The sequence below is a fragment of the Carassius auratus genome, unplaced genomic scaffold (assembly GCF_003368295.1).
Source record: "Carassius auratus strain Wakin unplaced genomic scaffold, ASM336829v1 scaf_tig00033505, whole genome shotgun sequence".
Lineage (NCBI taxonomy): Eukaryota > Metazoa > Chordata > Actinopteri > Cypriniformes > Cyprinidae > Carassius > Carassius auratus.
This window is the reverse complement of record NW_020526085.1, coordinates 20,169-41,075: the sequence shown is the minus strand read 5'-3', so window position 1 is coordinate 41,075 and position 20,907 is coordinate 20,169. Positions and strand designations below refer to the sequence as shown.

General features: G+C 36.1%; 3 long non-coding RNA genes across 17 annotated transcripts; 2 read left to right on the top strand and 1 right to left on the bottom strand.

The window, feature by feature from the left end:
• Positions 1-260: 260 nt before the first annotated feature.
• LOC113081236 (uncharacterized) lies at positions 261-17,186 on the bottom strand. Of its 15 annotated transcripts, none has more exons than XR_003282128.1 (19): positions 16,736-17,177; positions 16,192-16,353; positions 14,884-15,083; positions 14,758-14,798; positions 14,561-14,608; positions 14,252-14,311; positions 13,128-13,321; positions 12,931-13,005; positions 11,925-12,006; positions 10,846-10,916; positions 9,380-9,454; positions 7,104-7,277; positions 6,794-6,886; positions 6,343-6,689; positions 5,955-6,065; positions 5,444-5,593; positions 3,875-4,000; positions 1,681-1,786; positions 261-302 (listed from the first exon to the last, which is right to left on the bottom strand). It is a non-coding gene; the product is annotated as an uncharacterized LOC113081236 (long non-coding RNA). The 15 variants fall into 15 exon arrangements; XR_003282131.1 differs by lacking the exon at positions 13,128-13,321 and adding an exon at positions 5,751-5,854 and having other exon boundaries at positions 16,736-17,174; XR_003282132.1 differs by having other exon boundaries at positions 13,128-13,132; positions 16,736-17,171.
• Positions 1,797-4,929, top strand: LOC113081238 (uncharacterized). The gene is made up of 2 exons (XR_003282143.1): positions 1,797-3,104; positions 4,895-4,929. It is a non-coding gene; the product is annotated as an uncharacterized LOC113081238 (long non-coding RNA).
• On the top strand, positions 7,814-9,448 carry LOC113081237 (uncharacterized). Its single transcript, XR_003282142.1, has 3 exons — positions 7,814-8,411; positions 8,945-9,019; positions 9,398-9,448. It is a non-coding gene; the product is annotated as an uncharacterized LOC113081237 (long non-coding RNA).
• Positions 17,187-20,907: the final 3,721 nt, after the last annotated feature.

Sequence of the window (20,907 nt, the reverse complement as noted above, 5' to 3'; positions counted from 1 at the left end):
GGACAGATCGTGACCAGGGCTGAATCTGGGTGTCTTAGGAGATCACAGGCTGGTCTGTCCTAAAGTATTGGGTGAAGAAAAGAAACAGTAAGAGCATTTTATGTAACAATGTTCACAAAAAGAGCATCACATCATATAAAATACATTATTATTCTTTAGCTTGGGTTAAACTAATTAATTTTACTGTGTTGGAACATTACCAGCTATGCTTATGATGTCTCTATTTGTTTCTCTGTTTCGGCTGGGATCTTCATCCCGTGGTAATTAGGATTTACACAAGCTCCAGTCTGGTTCCAGAACACCTGAGAAGAGATGATGCTGACCCTAAGAGGACCTCAGATGATGCTGACCCTGAATCAACAACAGAACTAACAAATATTGCTACAAGTGTGACTGCATTATATAATAATTGCTGTTAATAATGTTCATTGTCTGGTTGACAACGTCTTTGATTAATTTTTCTGAAAAATCCTGTCATATGCACATAAACTGACAGTCACCACTTATAAGCTACTACTAAATATTTTAGAAACTTAATTTTCTGTAAAGTTGCTTTGTAATTATTTGTATCGTAAAAAGCGCTACACAAATAAACTTGAATTTAATTGAATTAAAAAGATACTTTAAATCTGACATTAAAAACCACCAGTAGGTGACAGCAGGTAACTGTTAATAAGTGAGTAATTAAAACAGTTGATTCATTCAGGAACAAAAAGCCTTCATGTTGCTTAGACACGCAAAACAGCACTGTGGCTTTGTTTGGAATTATTTTTTTGGTGAAATAGTGCAAAAACGTAAGTCTCTTAATAGAACGTATAGTTTATGAAACTGTTGTAAAAAAAAAAATTACTACATTTATATATGGTAATTTTTTGAGGAAAAAAAAGGCACTCTGCCATGTGAAATTTACCAAAATTGATTAACTATATTTAAGAGGTATTAATATACACATGTTCTTCCCCCGATGTCTTTTAATAGACTGAATCATGCAGTGCACATTCTAAATGAACACACGTAATGCATACACTCTGTAGGTGTTTTCAATGACTACGTTTACATGCAGCCAATAACCCGTTCAAAACCGGGATATTAGCAATAACCCAGTCGCGCACGGCCATGTAAACACCGGCAAAAACCCGGATATGCTCATATCCCGGTTTTTAAAAACCGGGATATTATACCTGGGGTAGCCCTTTTCTAACCCGAATATTTGGTCTTGTAAACGCGTTTCGGCATATCCCCATCAAAATGTGTGTTCTGCGCATGTTCTATTCGCAAGGAATCTTGGTCTTTTGAGTCTTTGGATACAGGAAGAAGAATCGGAAATGACGCATATTGTATTCAAACTTGTATTCTTCAATTCACTCTGATGACGCAGGGGAAGAAAAAAAAAATCTTCGGTCTGTCCAATGATTATAAACAGTCATTAGGTCCATCAGACTGAAGTGACCAAATATATTTAAGACCCATCTTATCTGAATTTAAGACATTTAAATAGTGTTTTCCTAATATAAGGCCTTAAAAAGTATTTAAGACATTTAAAGACTTTTTGAGGACCTGCAGACACCCTGAATATAGCGGTTAAATATAGTGGTTATCAAATTGATCAGAAATATTAAAATTATTTGCAGCTTAAAACAAACTATTCACTGATCAACAACACAATCTTTAATTAATTACCTCATCCGAGTGATATAAGAGGTTCAATAGTTGAGGATGGAGGAGAGAATCCTCACCAGGTCTGGTTTCCACAGCTGGTGCAGCCAAGGCAGAAGAAACAGGGAAACTAGAGAAAAAGAAAATGTGTGCCAGACACATTACTCATATATCAAAAGGAATAAATATAATACACAGTTAATAATAATAATAAAAAGTGTTTTACAACAAGGTGTCCACATTGAGTCTGTGGGTTGCCATTGTAAAAATCACTACATCCAACATCCACAGTAAGACAGGACTGGACCTGTATTAATGGTTACAGAAATAATAGAATATAATAACAATTGTTTGTTATGAAGCTATGGTAATTTTTGCATTTATCTCTATACTAAATGTGTTCAGGTTACCGTTTTTCATGATTACCAGACTTGTAGAGAAAAGTTGTTTTTTTCTTACTGTGTAGTGAAGAGGCATTCATGGTTTTACATGTGGCTACCATGACCTAAAAAATGTTTAGTACTATGGAATATGGTGAGTTTTAATGAGCAAATATAAAGAAAAGCAAAAGCTATAAAGACCCAACTCGGAGAAGCTGTCAGAATACTAAATATTTTCATATATATATATATATTTTTTTTTAAGACTTAACACAGATGTTGTTTAAACAAATTTATATTTCACCCAACTTAACTTGAGCGCTTTACTGCCAAATATCCAATTTCATATAGAGAAAAAATAATTAATAAAAATTACCATTGCTACTGTGGCAAATTGTGTGGCACTGAAATATTCAGGGCAAGTGTAATGTGACACACAGAGAGAAAACAATAAATGTACACATTTCAATATTTTCATACTCTTTTAGTACTGACTGTCAAATTAAACTTAAAATGCCTAATAAATATAATAACTAATAAAATAAACAAATTTTAAAATATCTTCAACATATGGTGAAAAAAAACACCCATTAAATTTACAAATAAACAGAGGTAGCAAACAAGTAACCTTTGACATTATGTCCTTGAGGTAACCCTCACCCTAAAAAAACAAACAAACATCTGATTTAAGCAATATTAAACCATTAAACTGTAGCAATATTTATAACAACTCTAAACATGAACACATTGTGTTTCTTGTATTAAGCTCAGAAAAATAATAAAATAAATTTAAAAAAATATATATGAATGAATGTCACGTGACCGTAGGCTACATATATGCGATGGCCGTTGTAATTTTTATCAGATGACCGTTGTGATTTCCTCAGCCTACTGTACCCTCAACATTTTTTGATTATTTTCCCCACATTAATAATCTGTAAATAGAACCAGTTGTATATATTAAGTTCCTGTTCATTCATTACATGTCTTTCTACTACTGTTGTTTTAAAAGTTAATTAGTCGTCTTTAAGTTTGTTTGTAGTTTGTCGTCAGTTCGTCAAGTGGTTGGTAAGTAACATTTATTTGGAGTAATCAGCCTTTTGATATCTTTACGTTTGATTATATTCGAGATAAGAATCATTATACATGTAAACACATACACTTAAATACAAACAACCTAACTTAAACTAAATACCGAAATGTTAAGGGCGCTTTTTTCCCCTCGCGAAAACAGCTGATGTACGTCATCAAATTCACTTCAACGCCATTCTGAGCGAATCCAATCATCGGTCGGGCGGGATAATCTGAAGCGCTGCCCTGCTCAATACTGATTGGCTATGGCCTATTGGTACTGAGGAATATAACGTAGAAATGTAAAATGTTGCTATACATTGCACTTGCACTGAATCTAAAATCCATCGCTCTGTACCCTCAAATAGTATACTTTTCAGGGACACCCATTTGTGATGGTCCAAAAACTAAGTGGACAATCAAATGCACTTTTATTTTACACCGCAATAACAAGTAAGATTTACACTCAGCGACTTTTCGAAATTGCTCACTAGTTTTCATTCATTCCTACAAGTTTGCTTTAGTATTGGACGTCGTAATGGGCTATCTCGGATTGATTTAGACCCACCAGCTCTGACAAATGTAAGGCAAGTCAACCATGAACAGAGGCTCCGAGCTAACGTAATAACAGCGGCCCGGATCAAGTTACACAAGCACTAAACGTATATGATGTCCAGTTAACATACACGAAATCACAAAAAGTCCTGTTCAGTGACAACAGTTTAACAAACTCACGGTTGCGGGATTTCGTTTCAAGTTCACCTTACCAAACCATTCAGACTTCGCTTGTACCATGACGCTGATCAATTTTCTCAGTTGAATAAGGCTTTGAACCCGTGCCATGTTGTTCTTGCAGCGCGACATCAGCACCTACCATCCAATCGAATGCCTTGCTTGAAACAGAAGAAACCCAATTAAAATCTCGCGAGACACTAAGCGCCATTCAACTCTCACCTGAAGATTAGATAGACACCAAGCACGGCATTATTGTTATTGTTGCATAAGATTTCTATTTTAAATAAGTGCTGTTGTTTTTAACTTTTATCAAAGAATCCTGAAAAATGTTCACTGGTTTCAAAAGAAAATAAATAAATACATAAAACACATATACTAAGCTGCACAACTATTTCCAACACTTATAATAAATCATCATATTAGAAGGATTTCTGAAGGATCATGTGACACTGAAGACTGAAGTAATGATGCTGAAAAACCAGCTTTGCATCTCAGAACAATTATATTATATATTAATATATATATATATATATATATATATATATATATATATATATATATATATATATATATATATATTATATATTATATATCAAAGTATATTAAAATAAGACACCTATATTTTTAATTTCCAAAAATATTTCACAATATTACCTTTTTTCTGTGATCACATGATACTTTGGAAATCATTTTAATACGCTGATTTGATGCACACAATTGTGAAAAGATTTACATTGAATATATTTACAGTGAAAATGTATTTTCATAAAATAAACAGTCTTACGTAATACCATTTCTTTCAAACACATGAAAATCTAACCAGTACCGAACTTTTGTCTGTGTAAATGTATAATTATATGTGAACAGATCTCTTAGGTGCAACTGATGTTTTTAAAAGAACACTATGTGATGAAAAGAGAATTTAATCTATGTTTAAACCTCAATTACAGAAGACTGTCAATCTCTGATTAAAATTTAGATATGTAATAGTATATTTATGTAGTCATTTTAAATTTCAGCATTTAACTGTCCTTTGTTTAATTTGACTACAGAAAGTTATCCATTACCATCCGTCAACCAACTAAAGGTATGTACATTATGTTAATGCATATGACTTGGTAGGCCAGTAAACAAACAACAAAAAAATAGGTTTGTTTGTATTAAGGTCTTTATACTATGGCTTCAAATAAACCATCCTATTGGACACTAAGACGGAAAGCAAAGGACAAGGTGGATCAGCAACTGCAGACAATACAGGCAACAACTTGGGGGAAAGAATTGGGTTGGATGCACAGTAAAACCGGTCAAGGTCAAAATGATGATGAAGATACATTCATGGACTGTCTCTCTCATGTTGATGAGACTGAAGATGTGTTCCTGATGACAGTGAATCAGACACAGAATCAGAATCAGATCCAAATTCATTAAATTATGATTTGGCATCCTGGGCTACTGAACACAAAATCACACATGTGGCATTGAATTCTTTGCTCAACATTCTACGGCTACACAGTTTAAATCTGCCAAAAGATTCGAGGACAATGCTTGGAACTGTGCGTTTAAACCCTGAAATACAAGACAAGGCTGGTGGCCAGTATTACCATTTCGGAGTGCTGAATTCAATTGCAGAGGTGCTACATCAGAATGTTGACATTCTGCACAACATTCACACGCCGGAGCTTCAGGTCAGCATTGATGGTTTGCCACTTTATAAGAGCTCAGCATCACAGTTCTGGCCCATCCTAGGGACACTGCAAAACATCAAACAAGAGGAACCAGTGACAATAGGTTTATTTTGTGGCACAAGTAAACCTACATCCCTAGCAGAGTACCTTCAAGAATTCATCTCTGAAGTAAATTAATTAGCTAAAGGATTTGAATTTGATGGAGTGATGTTAAATTTAATACTCTCTTCGATGGTCTGTGATGCACCTGTCCGTGCATTCCTGAAAAATGTTAAAGGTCACACAGGCTATCATGGATGTGAAAAATGCACACAGGATGGTTTGTACCTAGAAAACAGAATGACATTTCCAAGAACTGACATGCCTTTAAGAACTAATGAGAGCTTCAGAAATAAGACAGATGCTGATCATCATCATGGTCCATCACCTCTTGAAGAAACATCCCTAAACATGGTCTCTGGTCTCCCCCTCGACTACATGCACCATCATGAGACGGCTTCTTCTCTTGTGGCTGAAGATGGGTCCTCTGACTTGTAGGCTGTCAGGATTTCAAATAAACACATTGTCAGAAAGACTGTTAAATGCTCGGAGAAGTGTGCCCATGGAGTTTGCAATGAAACCAAGGGCACTGAGAGAAATTGATAGGTGGAAGACAACAGAGTTTAGGCAGTTTTTACTGTATACCGGACCTGTCATGATGAAAGATCTCCTTAACACACAGGTGTACAAAAATTTCTTGCTACTTTTTGAGGGAATCTTCATCCTGTGCAACAACAGTTTGATTGAAGAATACTGTGATTATGCCAATGACTTACTGGTGCTCGTTGTCTCTCACTTTGGTCAACTGTATGGTCCACAATTCTTGTCCTACAATGCACACTGTCTTGTACATCTTGCAGATGATGCGAAAAAGCATGGTGTCCTTGACAACTTCAGTGCTTTCAAGTATGAGAATCACCTAAACAAACTCAAAAGACTTCGGAGGAAACCAACATGCCCACTCAGTCAAATAGTAAAAAGACTCTCAGAAATGCAAAGATGCTGCAAAAAAACTCACAAAACCAGGCCACATCTGCTCAAAAAACCACATGCGACTGGTCCTCTACCTGCATCCTTCCATGAGGCGACACATTATAAAGAGTTGAGAACAAGCCAACACACTCTGAAATTGGATCAGGCAAACAGTCACGTTTGCATTGCCGGCAAAGTTGCTAAGCTGCAAAACATCATTTCATTAAGGGATGAAATTTATGTTGCTTACAATACCTTCAACCACCAGGAATCCTTGTTTGACTATCCACTGCCATCCTCTACACTTGGCATTCATTTAGTGGATGACCTCTCAACAACAGTTGATTTCTGCAAGTTTGAGGAAATAGAGAGCAAAATTTTTCTTGTCCCCTATCACAATCAATTCGTTTCAATTCCTCTTTTACATACGGAGTAATTCTTTATCAGCACTTTTTGTTTCATAGTTCATGCATTTCAATTACATTGTTGAAAATTAATCAGTTAATAAACAATATGGGTTTCAGACTTGCAAAAAAAAAAAAAAAGAAAGAAAAAAAAAATGTACCTAATCGTGGAGTTTGAGGGAGAAGGGACGACTGGCCCAGCGGCCAAGTCCTGGTATGCAGATGGCTACTCCTGGTGGCCACCATATAAAGACCTTGACAGGTTGCTGAAGAGTGTTAGGACAATGGAGGCACCACAGCCAGAGAAAGGGTGGACCCGACACAGAGCAAGAATCCTGCATGAGTCAGGTAAGAGCTAGCTTATCCCTTACCCTAATCCAGTATCTAAGCTATTTTATTAATAAAAATCACAGGACAGCATTAAAAACAAGTTTCTATGCTCCTGAAAGTCAATGAAATCAGCGCATTAATACAGAACAGTGATATAAACTGACTTGGAACTACCTGTGCATTAAGGAATAATTGACGACAGGCAGTTGAATTATTAGAAAAATAATGCACACCCGAGGTTGTGATGCGTTACACCTCAGATATGCAGTATTTTTCTATTATTTTTATTTTTCACTATTTTTCAGTTGCCTGGAACTACGTTCGCCGTGCATTTCCCAGAAAATAATTGCACACCTCAGAACGTTTGTCAGCCAATCAGATTCAAGCATTCAACGGCCCCATAGTATAAACTGTTTTAATACATACCTGCCAGCCAATCAGAATATCCAGACAGACCATGGTATAAGTTATTGAATAGGAGCTTCAGTGTGACTGGTACAGTCATTCCAAACCAACAAGACCTTCGTTCATCTTTGGAACACAAATGAAGATATTACTGATGAAACACCCCATAGACATCAATGCCACTACCACCACAGAAAGGTATTAAAGTCATTGTTAAAATAGCGCATTCGGGTCTCTGTCAAAATGCTGTCTCCTGCATCAGCACCTCTCGTGAATGCATGTCAGAGACTGACACAGAAAAAAATTAATTGTTGAAAGTTTTATCGTCACTTCATAATTAAAGCTGAACCACTATAGTGCTCTTGGATTTCATCTAAAATATCTTAACTTGTGTTCTGAAGATGAAACGAAGTTCTTAGGGGTTTGGAACGACATGAGGGTGAGTAATTAATGATAGAATTCTATTTTCTGGGCGAACTAACCCTTTAAGGAGAAATAAAGCACAACATTTATTGAGCACATTTCTATGAGCTACATAACACAAAGAGGCAATGAATGTGTGCAGTTGTTATTTTATCTTTGTTTTCCTAGAAAGAAAACAAGTACCGATCATATCTACTCGCCAGATGAAGAGGCAGCAGATCAACCACCCATTAAAAAAAGAAAAGCTGCAAACAAAGCAAGTGTTCCACCTGCACCAAAACCTCCAGCCATTCCAAAACGCAACAAAAAAGGTAATGAAAAATAATAATAAAAAAATGAATACTATAAATAAAAGTACACATTCCATGTTGACTCAACCAGAGGTTGAAAGTAAAATATATATATATATATATATTTTGTGGTTCCCTGTTGAAATAAATAAAAAATGAATATCATGGATTTATATCTACTGTGTAATCCATGATTTTTTAGAGGGGGGTCAAAATTAAGATTTATCAGCCAAATTACAAGGGAATTAAAAAGTAACAGCATTGCTATTTTATTTTTTTACATAAAGATTGGTAGCTTTATTAGTAAAATCTGTTGACTTCAGCAATCTTTGCTGCATATGTCAAAAAAACAAAAACAATAATCTGTGACATTCAATATTTTGGTTTTTCTTTCTTCAGAAAAAAAATATTGGAAATATCAAATTTGATTCAGGGAAGTTTCTGAAATTTGGCTGATCTGACACAGAATGACCCAGTATGAAATAAGTAAGATTAAAGGTGCATAACAGCCAGAACACCAAAAGTGAAATCCCCCCCCCCCCAATTGTCAACAGCATTTGTCAATCAGCAACAAAGGGACATGGAAGACCAACAGCAGAACTGGTGTGAGAGTCTCCCCAGCTTTCAAGGTAAATAATTAGTTGTATTTGGCTAGCTGGAAAGCTAAAGGAAGATCAGCATTTGATGCAATTAACGGGTTAGTTCATTCATAGAAACCTCTGTGAATACTCATGTCATTCTAAACCCACAAACTTTATTTTCAAAACACAAATAAAAATGTCTTCAATGAACACAGGGATTTCTGTTCCTACATTTCCATAGTCCATACAGAGATTGTAGAAATAATGGATACAATATGAGTGGTTTAATTCCAATCTTCTGAAGAGTCATAATCACTTTATACAATAAACATTTTTTATTTGTAAGTAACTGTCCCTTTAAGATTATGAACCATTGTAAACCGACTTAAACTGCTTGATTCAACTTACCTACTCCACCTTTCTCAGCTCCACTGCGTATGTCTCAGGCAGACCATCACGGAGACGGCTGGTGTGTTGATCAATCTAACACACAAGGTAAAAGACCATAATCATGGATAAAGGAAATCTGAAACATATTCACAACATTTAAATAAATCTTAAAAACTGAACAACATTTTGTGTTCAATCCATAGAGCACAACTTTGCTGTCCTGAGACCCTCAGAGGACCACCTAGGAAGAGCCCAGAGTAAGTTAATTGCACATAAATCTGTGCTTGATCTTTTTTTGTGAATAATTACTGCAAAATAACTGCAAAGTTATTAAGGACCCATCGATATGGATAGATACATCGATCAAGTGTCTAACGATACAATGTACTGAGGCTGCACATAAAAATAAATAAATACACACACACACACACATACACATATATGGAAAAAAATGAATGACAAATGTCTTTGAAACAAAAAAGCATGTTGAATTGCACCAACTGAAAAAAAGAATGAAGTGAAGTGAAAGTGACATACAGCCAAGTATGGTGACCCATACTCAGAATTCGTGCTCTGCATTTAACCCATCCAAAGTGCACACACACAGCAGGGAACACACACACACACCGTGAACACACACCCGGAGCAGTGGGTATCATTTATGCTGCGGCGCCCGGGGAGCAGTTGGGGGTTCGGTGCCTTGCTCAAGGGCACCTCAGTCGTGGTGTTGCCGGCCCGAGTCTCGAACCCACAACCTTAGGGTTAGGAGTCAGCCTCTCTAACCACTAGGCCACGACTTCCCCGTTAATTCAACACTTATTTCTTATATACTGCCCTTTAAAAATCCAAGTATTTTTCAAGTACCCTCTCAAAAATATGGTTGTTTTCAAGGGTTTTCCAGGACTTCAATTTCAAAAAGTGAAATTCAAGTACTTCAAGCACTTTAAGCACCTTGTACGAACCCTGGAGCTAGAAGCGGCATGCCTCACGTTGATCATGACATTCACTCAATTCATATTCAAGGTTGAATGAAAAAGAATATTCGAGTCTCAAAATTGAAAATCGAATGCCAACCCACCAAACGAATATTCAAATAATCGAATATTCTGTTCCAGCCCTTTTTGACAGTGATTATTTTTATATTTCATTAACTAATAGGATAAGCAAAATTCACATACTGTTTCACTGCATTTATTTAAAATGTATTGTAGTATTTTGCAAATCACGTGGATAGAGTTCTTTTTACTGTGTGGATGACCGTCAGCCACAACCGAAGACCATTTTTGACCCAGGAAAAACCCTGGATTTCGAACATCATGACCACCAACCCCACTCCCCTCAAATTTTCTTATACTGATCTGCATGATTTCACATGGCTCATGATTTTAGACCCCAAAAATGTATAAAACAGAATTCTGGCTGCTGAGTGTGTTGCAGGCCTTAGTTTGTTAATTTGCAAAATGTAACAAGCAAATCTCACCCACTCCATCTTTCTCAGCTCCAGTGGGCGTCTCTCAGGCAGACCATCATGATGACAGCTGGAGTGCTCATCCACCTGACACACAAGGTACAAGAACATTAAATAGAATAAAGGGGCGATCACACTGCACTTTTCTTTCCATTGATTTCCATTAATATGCATGCGAATGCATCAAATCGGAAACGCAAGCTTTTGTGAAAAGGTTCGCATTTCGCTGCATTTTAAAGTTCAAGCTTGCTGAACTCTTGACCTGCAAATTCACATCACGTGAAACTGTATGACCAATAGCAGTTTGATACATCACAGCATAATAGCTGAATTAAAAGAACATGTATGTAAAACTGCAGCGCTGCAGGAAAGTGGAGTAGACTGTGTGATTTTAAATTTTAAATTTATTATTATGCGTTGTGTGTTGAATTTAAGTTTTTTTTTTAGTTTTTAAAACAACACTGCAGAGCATGACATCATATCACAATTGTTGCAGCATCCAAGGAAACTTTGCATGCTCAAAGTCTTGTGACCGCAGCATTCACAGCCCTTCACACAATCTAAAACGGAATAATATTTTGTGTTTAATCCGTAGAGCACACCTTTACTGTCCTGAGACCCTCAGGTGACTACCAAGGAAGAACACTGAGTAAGTTACATTTAATCGCTATAAAGGTGTTGTAATCTGAAATGACACAAATGAACACATGATAAAATGGATATCTACCATGAATAGCTGGGTAAGAAGGGTTTAGGACAGGTGTGGCTAACTATGGTCCTGGAGAGCCGCAGCAGAGTTCTGCTCCAATCCTAATTAAAACTAACCTTCCTGTAAATTTCTAGTAACCCTTCAGACCTTCATTAGCTTGTTCAGGTGTGCTTAATTAGGGTTGAAGCAAAACTCTGCAGGGCTGCGGCTCTCCAGGACCAACATTCGCCACCCCTGGTTTAGGAGCATACACTGTGAAAAGTCAGCTTTTTAATAACCTAGTAGGGCTGGGTGATATGGCCTATAAAAAAATAAAAAAAATCAATATTCAAATGACAAAGAAATTGTTCAAAACAAGTTATAACTTAATTTTGTTTTGATTTTACCTTCTGGGATTTGATCGGGATTTCCCTCTTGAGGTTAAAGTGCAATCAGAAACAACAAGCCAAAAAGACAAGATGGCAGGCCCTGCCATTGTAAACAGTGAAAATGTTACATAACATAAAATGTAACATGACATTCTACTAATTCTACTACATTCTTACTAAATGTTTGTAAGACTGTCAGAGGTCTTCACTATTTCTTTTTTTTCATGGGAGCCGTACTGATAGGGCTAAATCAATCAGAGAGACACTTTAACTGGAAAGTATCAAAAGTTACATCTAGTCACAAATAGCATGTCTTTTTATCAATCTGTCATCCCTGATATGCAATGCAATTCAATACAAAAGGCTATCATTCTTTATCATTTACCAGTCAAATCTGTAAGTGAGACAAGATGATTTAGACAGATAAATATACTATAATGAATGCTAGTTAGTTATGTTATATTAGGTTACAATTCTTTACATACAACTGTTTTAGTTATTTTTTTCAATTTGTAAAATTACTTATGTAAGAATATTTAAATATTTTATATATTTAAAGGATTTTAAGATTCTCAAGTTGGTAAACTAATTAATAAGGTGGGAAAAGTAGATCAAGAGTCGTTCTGGAATCGGATCGTGACTCCCAGAATCGGAACGGATAGTAAGGTGACTAAAGATCTCTACCCCTACTATTGTATAAAGCAGTTTTTTTTTTAAATAGCAAAAATGTGTTTCACAGTAATAGTGCTTTTACTGTATTTTGGATCAAATAAATGCAAGCTTGGTGAACATAAGATAATTCTTTAAAACATTAAAAATCTTACTGTTCAAAAAGCTTTGACTGATTGTGTACATGTTACCTACCATTTACTGACTTATTTTCTTCTGGATGGCATTGATGCCATGATTTTACTTTAAAAATAGATTTGAATTCATATTTTTCTTTGTTTTTATTATTTTCTGAAATTCAATTAGCTAGAATTTTAATGTGCATTTACTTGTCTGAGTAACAAGCAAATCTCACCAAGTCCATCTTTCTCAGCTCCAGTGGGCGTCTCTCAGGCAGACCATCATGGTGACGGCTGGAGTGCTCATCCACCTGACACACAAGGTACAAGAACATTAATTAGCATAAGGAGATGAAAATGAGAAAAACTTCATTTACAGCATTTAAAAACAGATAATATAAGATGCATGATCTGTTTAATCCATAGAGCAAACCTTTTCTGTCCTGAGACCCTCAGGGGCACACCAAGGAAGAACACCGAGTAAGTTAAGAAGGGGAAAAACACAATGTCTGATAACATGAACAATGTCCAGGAATACAGACATGATGGACTGCAACATTCACAGGAAGCAGTTTGTTCTGAAAGTACAATAATCTGCACGTTTTAGTAGAATTGAACTAAATCAAACTGCACACCATTTCAAATCATATTAAATATTGTTATGGATTTAATGTTATATAAAAATTTAGGGTATAATAGGACATGACAGCATTATTGTTTATTTTAATCACATTCCAAAAATAATTTAAATGAAGTTACACCAAAAAAAATAAATAATAATTATTTGGTACATACCATTGGTTTTGAAGTCATGGTAGGTATGATTTTAGTATAGCAGGAGAAAAAAATAATCAAAATTGCTTTCTTTAGTAAACAGTGATTGACTGAACAAATTTGGTCTCTCTTAAATGAACTATAACCAAAATTATTTAATGGATAAAACATTTCAGCTAGTGCCATAAATTACACAGGGAGTCCAGTTAGTTGTACATTACTATATTGTAGGTTTAATTTAACGAAACCCAAAGTATTAAATTCCAATTAATTTTTAGGTTATATAAGGGGGTTGGGACACTTTCACGCTGCAGCCTTACATGTGAGCCACATCTCTCGGAGTGTAAACGGAGTAAACAAGTAGGTGTGTTCGATTTGACGCAGCTCCTTGCAGGACCAAGAGAGTTAGAGCAGACTGCTTTTTAGGTTTTTGAATTGCTCTCGCGGATGTCAACACCAATCGATCTGCGCGTTGCCGCTTCTTGTCGAAAACACCTAGTGCTGCAGGCTTATTGGCTCACTGATGTTGACAAGATTAACCCCTTAGGTATCGAAGTTTGGTATCGAATGACAAGACGTTTTATCGATACTCGATGGTATCGTGGCATTTCGGTTGGTGCCTAAAAAGTATCAAACTCTATACCCAGCCCTATTTATAACTTTGACAATAAGTGCGTACCATGATAAACTAAACTAAGTCATTTACTGGAGTGGCATCAACTTTTCATCTGCATGCCCCTAAAGATGATGCTACACACAATGAATCGTCATTGGTTGCTTTACCTGGTAGTCCTTGGCCAATCAAAGGGGTTCAGACCTTCTGTTGTCAGCCTGAAGGCCTGGCTACACAAGACAAAGATTATCTTAACTTTAAGGTTTAATGTAACTGTGCACAAGAACAAATCAAACTAAGATATGGACTACAGAAAACATTCCCAGAGCTCGCAAAATCGCTAGCCCGACGTCCTAGGGCTATTGTGTTTTACCCATTACCCAGTTACCCATTTTTTACCCATTACCCAGTTACCCATTTTTTTTTTTATTATTGATGTTAAAACCATCATCATTAGCTTACTTTAAGTTTTTACTTACCAACTCCATTTTGAGCTCCAGTGAGGCTCTTTAGCAAACCAGAAAACACTGAAATGCATATAAGGGTCAGGATAATTTTTTTTTGAAAATGGTAAACATTTTACCCTAAATAATGTGACATTCTTTTGATAACATCAAGGCAGATGCATGTAACACTACATCTAACATTTAAAACCTTACAGTAAATTTATACTTACAGGTACTTCTGGTGGGAGACAGGAAAATCCAGTCTTGAGTACTGTACCAAGTCAATGTACACGTACGTTATTTATTAATTTAAATAAGTTGCAAAATGCATCATTTCATTCATCAAAGCTACATACCAAGTTAAATTATCTTATGTATTGCAGCTGTAGAAAGGGCAATTCTGGAAACACTAGAGAAAATGGACATGAAGATCAACCATCTGACTTCACTGGTCCAGTCTCTAGTGGGGAACAGGCGTGTTGTACCCCAAATGCAGATAGCTGAAGAGGAAGAGGGTGGTGTCTTTCCTCTAGCATCTACTGCAGACCTAGATAGGCTGGAACAAAGATTGGTAGACAGAGGGTTTATGCAGAGAATGGTAAGAATCACTGAAACCGTCAAACCTACAACTACTAACAAAATGTAAACAAACTGTTTGTGTGCTAACATGTGTGTGCATGTTTACACACTACCAGTCAAAAGCATGGAATGATTAAGTTGAAATGTTGCTGAAAGAAGTCTCTAATGCGCACTGCATTTACTTGCTAATGTATAAAATTTATGAAAAATATAACAGAAACAGTAATACTCTGAAACATTCCAATAATAAGCTATTTTAAAATATTTTTATATACTCATTAATCCAGCCTCCAGTGTCACATGACCCTTCGAAAATCATTAGAATATGCTGATCAGTTAATAGCAATTATTAATGGCAGTTATTAATAATGGTTCATCTTATCAGTGTCAATTATCATCAAAACCAGTTTTTGCTACTCATTATATTTTATGGAAACCATAATTAATTATTTTTTAGAGGAATCTTTGAAAATTAGAAATAACGCTGATTTGCAGTGGTTAAAATCAGATGTTATGTTGGCGTATCATACTAGATGTATTTGAAAGTTCTATTATAATCCTACTGTGTGGTCATCACCGGTCTATTAAAACATATGGACACGGTTTGTGTCACTAGTTAAAATTGCTTATTTCTCTGGATTTAAACATTCTTCGAAACATTTGGGAATCGGATAATGTAAGTACACAAGTCAGCAAAATATATAACACTGTTCTAGCAGTGCACCATGGTTTACACAAAAACTTGAAGCAGTACAACCATTTTCACCTTTGATAATAATAATAAATGTTTCTTGAGCAGCAAATCAGCATATAGATTTGATCATATCCTGCTGAGAAAATTCAGCTTTGCATCGCAAAAGTAAGTTATATTTTAAAATAGTTAAATATAGTTCCTATAAATAGTTTCATAATATTAAATTATACTGCATTTTCAATAAAATAAATGCATCTTTGGTGAACATGAGAGGCTTCTTTCAACAAAACAAAACAAAAAAAATTACAAAATCTTAATTGTTCCAATCTTTTAATTGGATGTGTATAGAATACAGGTCAATTTAATGCTAAAATATTACTTTAAAATGTACCTGTTGAAGGTGAACAGATTATCCATCAGTGGCGGGCCGAGCATGAAGAAAACTGTATGGAGGATTTGCTCCAAGGTGTTCTCCACTGACGTCGCCCGACAGTTGAACTGGTGCGGGAGGGGAGACAAGAGAGGCATCCGAAAATCACACATCGGAGCACTCCTAGTAGGCAAGTTCAATAATGTTGTACAAATACAAGCAATAGAATTAATGGCGGAGCTGTCATTACAACATTAGTCAGTACAACTAAAATAATGTATAACAGGTTTCAAATTGGTTAAACATAACCTGACGTGGCATCAGCCATTATCAAAAATATTTAGAAAAAATTACTTGTGAAAAACTTAAATTAGACTTAAAACATCAGTTAACCCCTTTAGAAATCCATTTGCCCAACCAAAACGCACGCGAAACAACTTATGGTATAACGTTAACGTTACTCGCTAATTAACAAACAGGTGATAGTCATCATACACAACTTAATTTGGAAGCTATTATAAAACCGATCGCTGACACAACAATTAGTTTTAAAATATACACGTACCTTAAGCAAATCCTCCCTTGCAACTAATCTAGACGTGTATTCTGCACAGCAGGGCACATGGTTAAGTTGAATAACGCGGGAAGAGCTTTGACGCATGCACCCTAACTCACGTGCATAGTTCACGTGCTTCTTCTTCTTGTTTGGCTGTTGGCGTCGAACCAGCAGCTAATATTATTTGTTCTTTATGCTATTTAGATAACTTTGTCCAATTTATTCAGAAGAACCAGATAAAGAAAAAAAATATCTGACGTTCATTGCAATATAAGTGAAAGCAGGTTGCTCGATCTTTTTACATTTTTGTAATTGTTTCTTTTAACATACAGCTTCAGCTATGAGGAACCCCGTCCTTCTGTCTCCAACCGAAGCAGACGCGGAAAAATGTATTAAAGATTTCCTACGCTTGGCCCCAGGGAGGATTTAATTTATGTTTTTTTTTTTTTTTTTTTGGAATGCCTGTATATATGTTACAAATAGTGTATTGTTGTTGGCATAAACTGTTATCTTGTTTTGTATAAATCAAATGTTTTTTTTTGCCTGTTTTTTTTTTTATATATATATAAATAAAATCAACAAATGTATGTTCTTTAGTTGATCGTGTGGTTTATTTATTAATTATTATGTTTGGTAATTGTAACGTGCATGAGGGAGGATTATTTAAAACATCGCAAAGGTATTTTATTAAAATAATGGGAGGGGGAAGTTTTGATAAAATGATGTCTATCCTACATCAATCAGACATCTTGCAGACGTATGAACATCTGATTAACATCGTTTAAAGAGCGGATCCTAGACGTTCTAATTTATTTACGTCTGGAATACATAGACTAGGCGTCGTCTTAACAGCTGGCAGGGACGTCTCGGCGACGTATGCCAGATGAGCAAACGCCCTAAAATATACATCTGCCAGATGCAAAAGACGACATCGCACAGACGTCTCCGCGACGTACGTGTGCTATCTGGGTTCACATTAAAACACTGCAGCGAAACGGCACAAAACAATTAGAAGAATATATTACACATATGAAAATGAGTGTTTATATGTGCTTGTGAGATTTCTCTGTCAGGCTTAACGTCGCAGCAATTGCTCAGCGTTGCATAACATGGTAAAGCAGGGAGCTACACCAAAAGGGTCGCATGCATCACTGATTATTTTTGTACCTACTTATGTGTTATGCTATGATTTAATATGACCATTTATTAAAACAGAAATGTGTATTTTAAGAATACGTTTTATAACGTGCTCCGAGCATTCAACACATCAAGTTGGCTTCAGCCCCGCGCTGCGGGAAACTGAACTGAGCAGTGTGCACGAGAGAGAGCCGCGCGTATCGCGGACAGGGACAGCAACACTGAACAGAGCTGTCGTTCAGGACGTTCACTTCCTCCTGGACCTGAACGAACAAATTCAAATCGCAGTTTAAATAAACAGAAAAAAGAGCGAAAAGCAAAAGAGCTCAATTCAGCAGCGCGGTGTTGTTCAGGGCAAGCAGAGACGCGTCTCAAAGTCTTCTTGCTTTTGTACCGACAACAAATACATACAAAATATGTCGAAATACCCGTGTTGGAAAGTGTGTTCGAATAAGTATGTGGTTATGTCTTAAGTGAAAGTAAAGATTTGCACAAAAAAAAATCGGATGTGTATCATCATAATGGATGCGTTTGTCTCTTAAAGGGACCGCGCCTAATTTACTAGCTCTGCTGTCAGAGTCTTTAATGTATGAAAATGAAAGTAAATCACTCACTGCTCTTGACTGAATTACCTTGTAGTACAAGAATTTATCCAAAGTCAATCCAAAAATAAGATAGAATTGTTTTACTAGTGGGTGCAGGCCACTAGTTCATTTATGTAAGTGAGTATGGCAAAATAGTGATCTGTGAAATATTATACCCACTAATTCTTCATACAGTAGGCTACCAGTGAAATTGATTTAAAAAAATAATAATTAAGGACCTGCCCATGTTTTGCTTAAGTGTTTCTTTCTTTAATTGTTAATGCAACCTTTTCACACCACAGACTGAACCAAATTAAGCATTTCTTGCTTGGTAACTGTTCAACAAAGTATTGATAGTTGTGTAAATATTGTCATACTGACAGTCTGAAGTTTTGGTTGATTCCATTACATATCTTTTTATCAAAGTTATCCGAAATTATCAAGATGAATTTGTTCTGAGTTATTGTCATATATTATTACCAGTTTCTAAACTACAGCAAATAAACTGTGATTATGTGAGAAATGTTGAAGGTGTCTGAATACATTTTGGTTTGATTGTGTATTTTATCTTACAGTGAAGACTATGCAGTGCTATTTTACATTAACAAAAACAAACTTAAAAAAAGTAAACATTATGTAAATAGCACAAATAAATAAATAGAATGAACATACAGTACAAATTAAACAATTTTAAACAGTGTGTAACTGCATCATCTATACAAACCATTGTGCTTGGACCCCTTATGATCTCCTTGATTTAAAATGCATTGTTTCAGTAATCTTGTGTGTCGTTGCCCACAACGCAACGGTGGCAGGACTGTGAAATACATACACGAGAAAAATAGGCATGACTTATTTCACATCCAGCTAGACAACCCTGTCATAGCTGTTATCATAGCCCAGGCTTTTTATTAAAAAAAGAAAACAGCAAGGGAGCATGGAAAAAGACTGTTGCAGGTGTATTTTTTTATGGCATTATTATGTGTATTAATTTTGCAGCGGGGCAACTCAATGTTGGGCACACAAGTACTTTGGCTCTTTTGCTCCATGGCCAAGATGGCCAAGCCAACATCAAAGTTAGTTCACTAACTTTTAATTCTAGTTATGTTGGCTTGGCAACAAGCCAACATACTGTTATGCTATTTAAACTTCTTCTTTTTTTCTTATTATTATTTTTCTGACAGAAATTCTGAACGCTACTCCTCCTAGGGCTTTAAAGCCACAAGCCCCAAACTTGGCAGAAACCTGCGGGATAGAGCGGTGATGGTTGCTATATCTTTTCAGACTGATCAGACTTAAAGTTTTTTTTTTATAAATTTTTAAATGTCAAATACATTACCCATAGACTTACATTAACTGAGAAAAAATGCGCCCCTAGTTGCAATAACCGAGATTAAAGGGAGGAGTCAGGTTTCGTTTCAGTTTTAAACCGGTTAAAAATACCAAGTAAATAATACAATTTCCCTCAAACTGACAAGCTAAACCAACATATCTGATTATTACAGGGTCAGGGCTCATTAATAATTGATTTCTGGGCAGAGAGCAGTCAGAAAGATGAGAGAAGAATCACTGCTGCTCAGCTCAGGCTGTCTCCACGGAGCTCACAACGAGCGAATTCATTCTTATTTAAGACCTTTTAAAACGGCGATTGCACGCAATTCACACGTTAGAACACACCAAGAGCTAAAATCAGATGTTTCTGAACTGTTTAAAGTAATAACATGATATATTCGCGGCAGCGCAACTGCCCGCGAGCTCGCCATGTATTTCTCTGAACACTTGAAGAGAATCACTGCTGCTGTCTCCACGGAGCTCACAACGAGCGAATTCTTTCTTATTTAAGACCTTTTAAAACGGCGATTGCACGCAATCCACACGTTAGAACACACCAAGAGCTAAAATCAGATGTTTCTGAACTGTTTAAAGTAATAACATGATATATTCGCGGCAGCCAAATGTCCGCGAGCCCGCGATGTATTTCTCTGAACACTTGAAGTCCACATGACAGCCGCGTTTCGGGGCGAGATCGGACAAATAAATAGGCTAGCTATATAAACTGACAAGCTAAACCAACATATGTTATTATTACCGGGTCAGGTCTCATTTATAAATTATGTCTCTGGCCAAAGAACAGCGAGAAAGACGAGAGAGAAATGAGCGCTTCATCCGCATTTTTAAGCGCTTCCAAAAATAATATCACAGCGAATTGCACTAATCCACCCATTAGAACACAACAAGAGCAGAATTCAGGTGTTTTTGAACTGTTTATGTGTGCAAAATGAAATATAATTTGACAACGTGATACAGCTTATGAATACTTGATGTCTGGGCAGAGAGCAGTCAGACAGACGAGAGAAGAATCACGGCTGCTCAGCTCATGCTGTCTCCACGGAGCTCACAACGAGCGAATTTATTCTTATTTAAGACCTTTTATAATTAAATTAATATCGGCGATTGCAC